Here is an 11,467-nt window from a genome sequence, read left to right on the forward strand (position 1 = left end):
TGTTTCACTCTCAGCCTTAAGTGTTTCTCCTCTGACTGAGACAGTTGGCCCATGCGGGGATTGGACTCCTGCCTCAGTTCCCCCACCCGCCGAGGGCAGGTCCAGTCCTTCTGACACTCCTGTTTTTCCCGTAGTTCCTTCGTCATACCGAGCTTTGCGTGGTTCTCTATCTTCTTTTCCACTGGTCAGGTCCTCTTGCCCCCTGTTAGCTGGTGTTCTGCATGCACTTCTGTCTCTGAGGGTGTATTCCTGATGTGTCCTTGGACAGAGATGTACCCCACGTCCACCGATTCCTCCACCATGTTGTTCTAGGGAAGATTTTTACCTCTTATTTTTAAGAAAGTTCTATTTGAGTCTAGGGTAAATTGAGGACTATCTTATAATTAAACGTTAAAAAAAAACTTTTAGCTACTATTCTACTGGAGCTTTTTATTTATGTATGCTTACTTTATATATACTTATTTATAGTTTGAAATCTTCCCGTAAACTGTGTGTTCTAAATAAATAGCATTAATTACACTATTTATTCATGGCTATGCCTGTTTTAATAAAGAGTAATATTTTTGAAGCCAAAACAAAATTAAGTATACATTTTTCGTTTTTTTGCCAACTGTGGAATATCTCATTGTATGACCCACAAGCAAGATATTTGCATGATTTCTTCGACATATCGTAATGTTCTCCAAGGACATAAGCATAAATAAGCCACAACTGCTAAATGTGGAAATGCAAATCATTAGGTTCCCAATGAGTAAATGATTCCTGTCTTGTGTTTTTAGGTTCCCAGATTGTGGTGAGCCATCTCCTCGGCTGGTGGCCCTGAATTTAGCTGGCGATCCTACTGACGGAGCCTCAGTGGCAGTGCAGAGGGACTGTGGCTTTTGGTGTCCCCGAGAGTTGAAAATCGATCCTGATCTTGGCTGTTCCTTTTTGCACGTGCGTGATCGTTCACCTCCTTGTCCAAAGATGTACTTTAGGAGAGGAGAGCTTTCATTTGCTCGGTATTTCATAGGATTGATTTCAGGCATTTGCCTCTCTGCCACGTTGTTTACTTTTTTCACTTTTTTGATTGATGTGATAAGATTCCGTTATCCTGAAAGACCCATTATAATGTATGCCGTCTGCTATGTGATGGCGTCATTAATTTTCTTTATTGGGTTTTTGCTTGAGGACCGAGTCGCCTGCAGTGCATCCAGCCCTGCACAGTATAAGGCTTCCACAGTGACCCAAGGATCTCAGAACAAAGCCGGTATCATGCTTTCCATGATACTCTATTTTTTTCACTATGGCTGGCAGCGTTTGGTGGGTGATTCTTACCATCACGTGGTTCTTGGCAGCTGTGCCAAAGTGGGGTAGTGAAGCTATTGAGAAGAAAGCCTGCTGTTTCATACCGGTGTGTGGGGCTGGAACGCTGACCATCATCCTTTCAGCGATGAATAAAATTGAAGGGGACGGTATCAGTGGCGTGTGTTTTGTTGGCCTCTACGATGTTGATGCCTTGAGGTATTTTGTTCTTGCACTGCTCTGCCTGTATGTGGTAGTTGGGGTTTCACTCCTTTTAGCTGGCATTATATCCCTAAATGGAGTGCGAGTTGAGATTCCATTAGAAAAAGAGAACCAGGATAAACTGGTGAAGTTTCTGATCCGGATTGGTGTTTTCAGCACTCTGTATCTCAAACCACTCATGGTTGTAATTGGATGCTACTTTTATGAGCAAGCTTACCGCGCCATCTGGGAAACAACGTGGATACAGGAACTCTGCAGAGAATATCACATTCCATGTCCGTATCAGGTAAGGGAAACCTTGTTCTAAATTTCAAAACATTTAACAGTGGAAAGAGCTAATCTCAGCTTTTTTTTTTTTTAACTCTTCATGAAAAACCTGAACATTATAATTTTGAATTGAAGTTAATGAACAAATTTATTGTAGTAAGAATGTCATACACACGTTTCTGTTAACATCTTCCTTCTAAAAGATCACTTTCATGAGTCCAAGCCATGGGCTTTTAAGCACTTTACTTCTGTTATCACAAAATAGTTGCTTGTTGATTACTTAGAAGTCTGCAGGTTTGAGGGGAAGATGTTGATTAAAAGACAGTGTCTGTGGAAATTTTACTGATACTTAGAATGGGAGTTTTAACAGTTTTGAAAAAACATTTGAATGCATTTGTACAAACAATTTCATCTTTTAGTTGGTCTTAGTTTTTCTTTTTTGCATACTGAATATTTTGTGATTTACCTTTTAATTTAAAGAGATCAGATAATCATAGAATTTTAGATCTAGAGAGGACCTTAGAAATGGTTTATTCCAGTTCCCTCTGTAATTTAGAGTTCTTAATCATCTGTCTCATTTGAGGCTTAGAAATGTTAAGTGACTTGCTCACTTTATTGAAGTATTTATGCATTATAGATAACTTCTGTTTACTTGTCTCTTTCCCCTAATAGACAGTGAACTCTTTAAACGCAAGAACATCTTTTTCATATTTTTTCAAAACATGTTATATAGGTTAGTAGATGATGGCATTGAGAATGGGAATACGTAGATTGAGAAGAAAAGACATTTTTAAGAAATGTTCCAGTTTTACTGGAAACAAGGAGTGTGTGATTAGCACATAGTCAATTCTGGTAAATACTTGATGACTGAAAATGCCATTTCCTTTTTTATTTTATGGTATAAATAATTCTACACAGAATTACATTTTAATTATTATATCATTATACTTTATATTATATATATTATAATATTATAAATATTAGCTGCTCGCTTTTAAAAGACCAACCTATAATTGAGAGATCAGAAAAAGTGAATAATTGAAATTTCATTACATTTCTTGGTAGAATTGCTTATTAAGAACTCTTAATACGAGTTTTCAGTCCTGAAGCTAAGTAATCAAATTTTGCGTCTGATGAGAGAGAAAGAGATGATTGAATTACATCATGTGCTTCTCCATGCAAAGTTTCTAGGATTCCAAATATATATTATCTTAGGACTATAAAAGAGATAATGTTTGGCTCTGAAAGAATGATCTGAAAAATACCAGACCTCAAACATGTAAATCAGTAAATTGGAGTAGTTGGGACACCACTATTTTCCTGAGACTCTTTGAGCATCTTTAGCATTCCTAAGAATCTTTTAGCATCTTTAGAACCAGTTTGAGCTATATAAAAATCTGTGTGTGTATTCATTTGTTTACAGTCATAGGTTCTATAAGTGTTTTTAATTTCCAACTTACAGAAATAATGTTGGATTTCCAACATCCTAAAAAGAAGAGAAAATGGTATAATAACTAACGGAGTTATTAAGGTATAAAGTCTGGGTCAGGAATCGTGGCTTCATATCTCACTCTTATTATTTACTAGTTTTATAGTTTTTGATCAGCTTCACCTCTTTCCACTTCAATTCCTCATCTGTAGAATGAGTAATGGAATCTCATAGTAATAAAAGAGTAATCGTGTTAGATAGAAATAGTAGTAGAATCTGTCTCCTAGGACTGTTTTTAGGCCTCTCCATGCAGTTAGAAGAGTGCCTTCTGTATAAGAAGTGCTCGACTGTTAGTTCTGTTACTCATTTTTTCATTTATTGTTGCTGCTGTTACTGTTATTTACACACACACGTGCGTACATAAACTGTTTTTTAAACCATTCACTACCAAACTTTAGCAAATGCCATGTTTAAGTTATTGAGAATATACATGACAGTGTGTGTACCACTAACTTGTTCATTGTAACTGCAGTAGAGAGATTTAATGGACAAATGTACTTTAATGCCTTTACTCATTATTTTGCTGAGGGACATAGAGTTCCAAGTGTTTCACTGTTGTGATACCTATGTTCCTTGTACATCACCAAGAATGTTCATGGGGTGTATACCTAAAAGTGTAGTCGTGGCATTTTAACATACAGGCATCTTCAGCTCAAGTGGTTCTTTTAATTTCCACTGGCAGTATAGAGTTGGAATTCCCCATTGCGCCCCATCTTGGTGTTCTCAGGCTTTTGAGTTTTTGTCAACCTTTGAGACAGTATCTCAAGCCTGTCTTGAGTTTTGTTTTTAGTTCCCTTGTGCCTCGGTGTTTGCATATGTTTATTGGCTGTTTGGGGTTTCTCTTCTGTGATTTGCCTATTTGTTGCCTTTGTCCTCTGCTCTGTCAGGTTATTTGCCTTTTGTTGTTATTCTTGTTTTAATTCTTCTTCAGTTACTTGCATTGCACATATCTTCTCCTGCTCTCTAGCTTGTCTTTTCACTTTGTGTTTTCTTTGCCTTTTGCGTTTTAAGAAATCTCTGAAAAATCATCAAAATGGTCTGTCGTTTTTTTCCAGCAGTTTTTAAAATTTGATCTTTTAATTCACGACTCTAATCTCTTGAAATTCATTTTTATCTGTGTTATGAGTAACAATTTTAGTTTTTCATATAAATGGTGCTTTTTGCACCATTTATCAAGTAGCCCATGTAAATAGTAATGCATTACTGTAATATACAAGTTCCATTTTTAGGCTCCCTTATTTACTGCTCTGTTTGAACAACCTTGTTTCAATCCCACATTTCCTCTACCTTATGCATCTTCAAAATTATTTTAACTGTTCCTGGCACTCTTCTGTTTGAATTTTAGAATAATTTTTTCATGAGAATCAGGTTGTATTTTGTTGAAATTGTTTTAGGTTTTAACTGAATGCAGGGGAAATTTCTGTCTTTGTGATACTGAGTTTTAGTATCTTTTTGTTTCTTTATGTGTGTATTCATTAATTTGTTCCTAGGTACCTTACAGTGTTTGTTTCAATTGTGAATGAGATCTTCTCTAATTGGTTATTGCTGGTCTCCAAGAATGCCACTGAGTTTTATATATTGACCTTATCTTGAGCATCCCTGCTGAACTCTTCTGCTAGCTCTAATTGTGTGTAAATTCTCATATGTATTCTTTGTAGAAATCCTGTTGGTGCAAGCAAGGCCAAGTTCATATCTCACATTCCAGTTCTTATGTTCCATTTAAGATTTTTGTGCCTATACTCATGAGAGATATAGACTGCGATAGTACTAGTTTTTCTTTTCTTGCCACATATTTTTCCTTTCTGGTGTCAAGGATGTAACAGCTTCATAAATTGAGGTCTTTTCCGCCTGTTCTTTGAAACAGTTTTTACAATGAATAGGGACTGTCTGCTCTTTGAAAGAGTCGGTATTTCATCCTGTAAAAATCCTCTGTCATGGTATCTTTGAAGTAAAGAGAGAGAAATTTCATCTTTCCAAACCGAAATTCTGCGATTCTCCATCCCTCCCTGTCTCCTGGCCTTTGGCAACCATTGTTCTACTTTATTTCTCTATGAATGTGACTGCTCTGGGTAACTCATGTGAATGAAACTCAAACAGTAGAATTATAGTGTTAGTTTTCCTTCAGGATTTTACTTGAGAGGAATGTTAGACAGACTTGTAAACTGAGCACGAGAGCTATTGAATTCCTATTTGAAGTAATATCCATACATAATTGAATACGATTTACTGTTACTGAGCATGCCTCAAAGAATGCTTGTCAAGTTTTGATGATAATTCCTAATGAGAGGCTTTTAAAATGTATTAAGCAATGATGTTATCCTTGAAGTAGCCTCCTCAGGTGTCTTGGAGCACGTAATATTTGAATATATGTTCACGTGAATATCGGCGCGGTCTTTTTGTAGTCATTCTTCATAATAATGAAACTTTCTAACATTTGAAAATTGTTTGCGGTAGTAGATCACATTGTTTCAAAATACCCAGTTGGGTTTCAAGTAAGTTGCATGTATTTAAGTCCCTGATTTGAAGAAAAGTGGGCTTGTGTAAAGTATTTTAAAATATTTAAAATGAATGTCCTTGCTGAAAACAGGAATTACTGTTAGATTTTAAAATGCTTTACACCAACTGTTTTCTTCAAGAACACTTTTAAAAAAATGTGTGTTAAATAATTCTTGAGAAGGTAATATTTAATGTCTGAAAAGAGTTGGTCATGACCTGTAGCTTGAGTTTAAAATCAGTGAAGTTTATTCCTAGAATATGTGTCATCTTATGTATTATTTAAGCAACAGTAATTTTCCAGGTACTTAGTTGTTGTTTTTTGTTTTTTTTTTCCTTTTAAAGTATTTCCTTCTATTTGTTTAGGGGCTACCTAGAGGCTCAAAGCACTTTATGAAAGAGTTAAACATTTCAAAGTTTGAAGATATCTCTAGAAAGCCATTCATATGTAACATATTTATTAAAAACATGGGATTTAAAGTCCCGTCTGTAACATTTTGAGTCTCCGTTTCCTCATGTAAATATAGGGAATAATATGTTAAATACAGTAATATCTACCTCATAGGTGGCTGTGAAGATTAAATGAGAAAATAAAGTTCAGCCTCTTACTAGAATGCCATGCACAAAGAAAAATTTCATTATTCTGTTGTTGCAAGTACATAATTCCTGAGGTTTAAAAAGAATTGTTTTTATATTCTGTATTAGAATCATCATTTTGTCTTTTAAACATTGATTTTCAAAAGAACATGTTTCCTTTCCTAAAGTTTCCCCCTTTGTTTTTTTCTCTTTCATCCATCTAATCCAATTATCTATGTCCCGAAGAATTTTGATACTAGAACCTGAGTTTCAATAATAGAAATGTGTTACGGTAATAGAAGCAGCTTAGCCAAGACTGTCAAGTTCACAGTAGAGGCGTTTGTAGAATTTAAAAAAAATTCTTTGTGTGGAAAACAAACAAAAAACCCATTATTTCTATTTTCAGCCACAGAAGGCAGCCCATCTGTTGTTTATCTAATCTTGATTCAGAAACATACTAAAATAGAATAATAGCATTCTATCTAACTTATGATTTTAGCTTCATTTTCTGATAACAGTGTTTCCCCTTCACCGGACACTTTTGGATAAATACTTTAAAATATACAAGTCATTTTGGCCTCTGCTAAACAGACTAAATAGCTTAAGCCATGAGTTCCGTTTTAGTCTTAACTCAGATAAACTGGTGGTGGTGGTGGTGGTGGTCATTCATCAAGTCGTGTCGGACTCTTTGTGACCTGTGAACTGCAGCACGCCAGGCTTCCCTGACCTTCACTATCGAAGAGCCCCGTCTTCGTCTCTTTTGGGCAACTGTTACAACTCCCGTAGACTAGCTGATAAACAACAGAAAGTTGTTTCTTGTAGGCCTGGAAGCTGGGGAGTCCCAAGATCACCAGCAGGTGCCATGTCTGGTGAGGCCTGTTTCCTGGTTCCTAGACTGCCTGCTGCTTCTCCCTGTCCTCGCAGCACGGGAGCCCATTCCCTCTTGGCCTGACCCCTCCCAGAGTGCCTGCCTCCTAGGATCATCACCACGTGCGGGGTGAAGTTTGAGGGCCCATAAACCATCAGCCAATTGCAATCCCTAGGTATACCTTGCATTGTTTCAGTCCTTTGAAATAATTCGAGCTTTCCTAAGGGCCCAATATATATTCTTTTTGTCATATGTTCCTTGGGCTCTTGAAAATAACATGTATCCGTGGGAACGCAATGTTCCGTGTGTATCAGTTACATCAGGTTTGTCACTCATGTAATTCAGACTCTGGTAGCCACGTTGAGTAAAAGCAGAAGTAGGTGAAATCACCTGTAATATATTTTATTTTAACACACCCCAAATATTATCATTTCAGTGTGTAATCAACATGATAAAACCTAATGAAATAGTTCACGTTCTTTTTTTCACGCCAAGTCTTTAATATCCAGTGTGTGTTTCAGGCTTGCAGCACATCTCATTGTAGAGCCAGCCGCATTTCAGGTACTTCATGGCTGCAGGTGACTACGTATCAGGGGGCCCGGTTCCACGAGAGATGTGTCTTTAACGTCTCCCACTGGGGTTATGAACTCGGCTGTTACTCCTTTTCTATTTCTGTCAGTTTTTATGTATTGATATTTTGAGGTCATGTTATCAGGTACACTCAAATTTAGAATCCTCATCTTCTTGCTAGACTGGACTTGTATCAGTATGAGATGCTCCTTTTTATCGCTAGAGATGCTTCTTTCTTTAGACACTATTTGACAGTGATGTTGCCACGTCAGTTTTCTGTCCTGGTTGCCCTGGGTATCTTTTACTTTCACCTGTCTAAAAGACCTTCCATCTTAACATGGGCCTCTGTGAAGAGCATATAGTTTTCATTGGAATCAGTTTGCCACTTTATGTTTTAATGAGAGTATTTGCTCTGTTTATAATGTTGATATTCAGTGTGTAGACACCTAGTTGCTGTGTGTTTTCTGTTTGTCCCATCTAGTCTGTGTTCTTTGCTCTTGCCTTCTTTGAGAAGTATGAGGTGTTTCTCTAGTTCTGGGCTCCTCTGCCAGGTTGTTGGGTTCACATTCGCAGACACAGCGTGTGTTTTACATTCAAATCTAACTTAGTACTCTTACTGCCTCCCTGACATGGCTGTTTCCTCCTTGTCTCTGTTCTCCTTTAAACTGTTAGATATATTTTTGGCGTTAACATCACTGTTTTGTAGAGTTAACATTTACCCTCACAGTTAACTCATTGTAGGGCCTTTAGTTGTTTTTTATATTTCCGTCAGAGACTACTTTTCTTTTTCCCAAAGCACTGCCTTAATATTTTCTTTAGTTCATGTGTGTGGGTGATGAGTTGTCTCATTTCCATTTGCCCTAAAAGTCTTTATTTTGCTTTCACGTTCGAAGAGTGTTTTTGTTGGGTATAGAATTCCAGGTTGGGGGTTATTTGTTTTTCAGCATTTTACAGATGCCAGTCCATGATCTTCTGACTTCCTTGTTCTGGGAAAGTCAGCTCTCAGTGTTGTTGTGTCATTAAAAGCCACACCATTTTTCCTCTGAGCACTTGAACATTTTTTTTTTTGCCTTAGGCACCCGCAGAGCTGCTGAAACTAATGTGTGGTTTTCATTTTTGAGTCACTGGTCTGATCCTTGAACCAACTCCCTGTCAGTCAGTTCAGCCACTCAGTGTCTGACCCCTTGCATCCCCACGGACTGCAGCATGCCAGGCTTCCCTGTCCATCACCAACTCCCGGAGCTTGCTCAAGCTCATGTCCATCGAGTCGGTGATGCCATCCAACCAGCTCATCCTCTGTTGTCTCCTTCTCCTCCTGCCTTCAGCCTTCCCCATCATCAGGTTCTTTTCCAATGAGTCAGTCCTTCGCATCAGGTGGCGAAAGTATTGGAGCTTCAGCATCAGTCTTTCCAATGAATAGTCAGGACTGATTTGCATTAGGATTGACTGATTGGATCTCCTAGCAGTCCATGGGGCTCTCAAGAGTCTTCTCCAACTCCCCAGTTCAGAAGCATTGACTCTTTGGCGTTCAGCCTTCTTCATGGGGCAACTCTCACATCCATACATGACTACTGGAAAAACCATAGCTCTGACTAAATGAATCTGTGTTGGCAAAGTTATGTCTCTGCTTTTTAATATGCTTTCTAGGTTTGTCATAGCTTTCCTTCCAAGGAGCAAGAATCTTTTAATTTCACCATCTGCAGTAGTTTTGGAGCCCAAGAAAATAAAGTTTGTCACTGTTTCCATTGTTTCCCCATTTATTTGCCACGAAGTGATGGGGCCAGATGCCATGATCTTCATTTTTTGAATGTTGAGTTTTATGCCAGCATTTTCACTCTCCCCTTTCACTTTCATTAAGAGGCTTTTTCGTTTCAACCCCTGGAGGCATTTCTTATTCCCCTTTCTGTCTTTTCTCCACCATGAGGGTCCCCATTGATAGTTTTTAGCAACATAGTGTAACGACAGGCTCCTTCAATATATTGTATACTTTTTCCCTCTTATATATATATATTTTAACCAATCCGTCCTTCAGTTCACTGATCCTCTCCTCAGCTACGTCCAATCTGATGTTAAGCCCAGAGACTGAGTTCTTAAATTCAGTCACTGTTATTGTAAAATTCTAGAGTTGGTTTTGATTCTCAGAAATGTTTCCTTTCGTCCAGTATATTTTTGAACTGGTGAGGTTTCCATCTGATACCTCTAGCATTCTCTGATATGCTGATACACATCTGATGCCTCTGGATCTGGTTCAGTTCCTTTTCTCTTGGTCCTGTTTGTTGTTACACCCTCTTTTGCTTTTTTGGTTGCATGTTGGACATTATGTTTGGAAAACCCTAGAGGTTCTGAGTGATGCTGCCTTCACCAGGGTTTCCTCTGATGCAGACCTCCAGTGGGGACAGAGCTGTCTGTTCACTCAGGGCCTGAGGGACTTGAGACTGGGGGTCCTTGTAAGCTCAGTCTCAGCAGCCATCACCCACCTTCTCCCCTGACCCCAGGGAGGAGCTTTCCAGCGTCTGGGTCTGGAAGCCAGGGGTGCCTCCCTTCTCGGCAGGTCCTAAAGCCCACCGTCTGTCTCCTGAACACCACGAGGTGACTGATACTCAGCGCTCAGCCAGTTTGGGCAGAGTGTTGGGTACGTTTTCTGACATCCGGACTGACTCATCAGGCCTGCGCTGGAATTTTTGTCTCCCCAGCCCAAGGAACCGTCCAGAGCTGTGTTAGCCAGCCCCCTCTGCTTGACTTTTCCCCTGCCTTTTCTTCGCAGAGTGGGATTTGTTCAGATGCCCGAGGGAAGGAGCGGCCCTCTGTCTCCAGCTCCCTCACTGGGCTTCCCTTTTGTTTGAAATCTTGGATTGTGGCTGCCTAAGGACCTCTTTTAAACCGTATTTCGCTTTTCTAGCTCTTGGTAGGCGGACCTACAAGCTGTTTGCGTCTGTCACTGGAAGTGGGGACACCCTGGGGGTCTTCTGTCATCTGAAGCCACATGTAACAGTCACAGTAATTGTATTGATCAAGGTTATTTGATACCAAGGAAAACAAGAACCAGGGGTCCTTACTTGGTACCCACGGTTGTGTTTCTGATCAGAACCCCCAGCTTGCCGAGGCTGTTTCAGTGCCACATGAACTTGGGAAGGAGGTGGAGCAAGCGGCCCACGCGGCCTGGAGACAGAGGAGCCGGTCTGCCCTCTTCCCTTGCCCCTGCCGGCCCAGGGCAGGCCTTGTGATGACGGGCTGCTGGTGGTGGAGGAGAAGGCTGAGGAGGGAGGGGTGATGTGACCTGTGTTCTGGGACATGGTCACATGTGGGTTTTCTTTTTCAGTTTGAAAAAATGACTGCTTTTAGTCTTCCCTCCAGTTTCACTTTAAGGTTGAAACTGAAGATTTTATTCTTAAAGTTGAGCACAGTGACTTTATGGTCTTTTTAAAAGCAACAGTTGAGGTTTTAAAAAGACATCTCAGAGAACTCCAATAGATAAAGCAAACAACAGAGAACGTGTTCAGGGTGAACTGTGGGCAGGACCCCAAACTGAGCTCTGTCTCTCCCAGAGTGTGTAATCGCTGAGATGGGTGGATATAGGACCCCAAGCACCCTGGGGACCGACGCCCTCAAGTGACAGCAGAGGTCCGGGCTGAGCCAGGAGTAGTGGGGCCTGTGCCCTGGTGAGTGGAGAGCCGCGAGGGTGGGAGTGGGGCCAGGAG

General features: G+C 39.7%; 1 pseudogene; it reads left to right on the forward strand.

The window, feature by feature from the left end:
* Nucleotides 1-966: 966 nt before the first annotated feature.
* LOC138076223 (frizzled-3-like) lies at nucleotides 967-11,045 on the forward strand (annotated as a pseudogene).
* The last annotated feature ends 422 nt before the right edge of the window (nucleotides 11,046-11,467 follow it).

Source organism: Capricornis sumatraensis, chromosome 3 (genome assembly GCF_032405125.1).
Source record: "Capricornis sumatraensis isolate serow.1 chromosome 3, serow.2, whole genome shotgun sequence".
NCBI classification, from domain to species: Eukaryota; Metazoa; Chordata; class Mammalia; order Artiodactyla; family Bovidae; genus Capricornis; species Capricornis sumatraensis.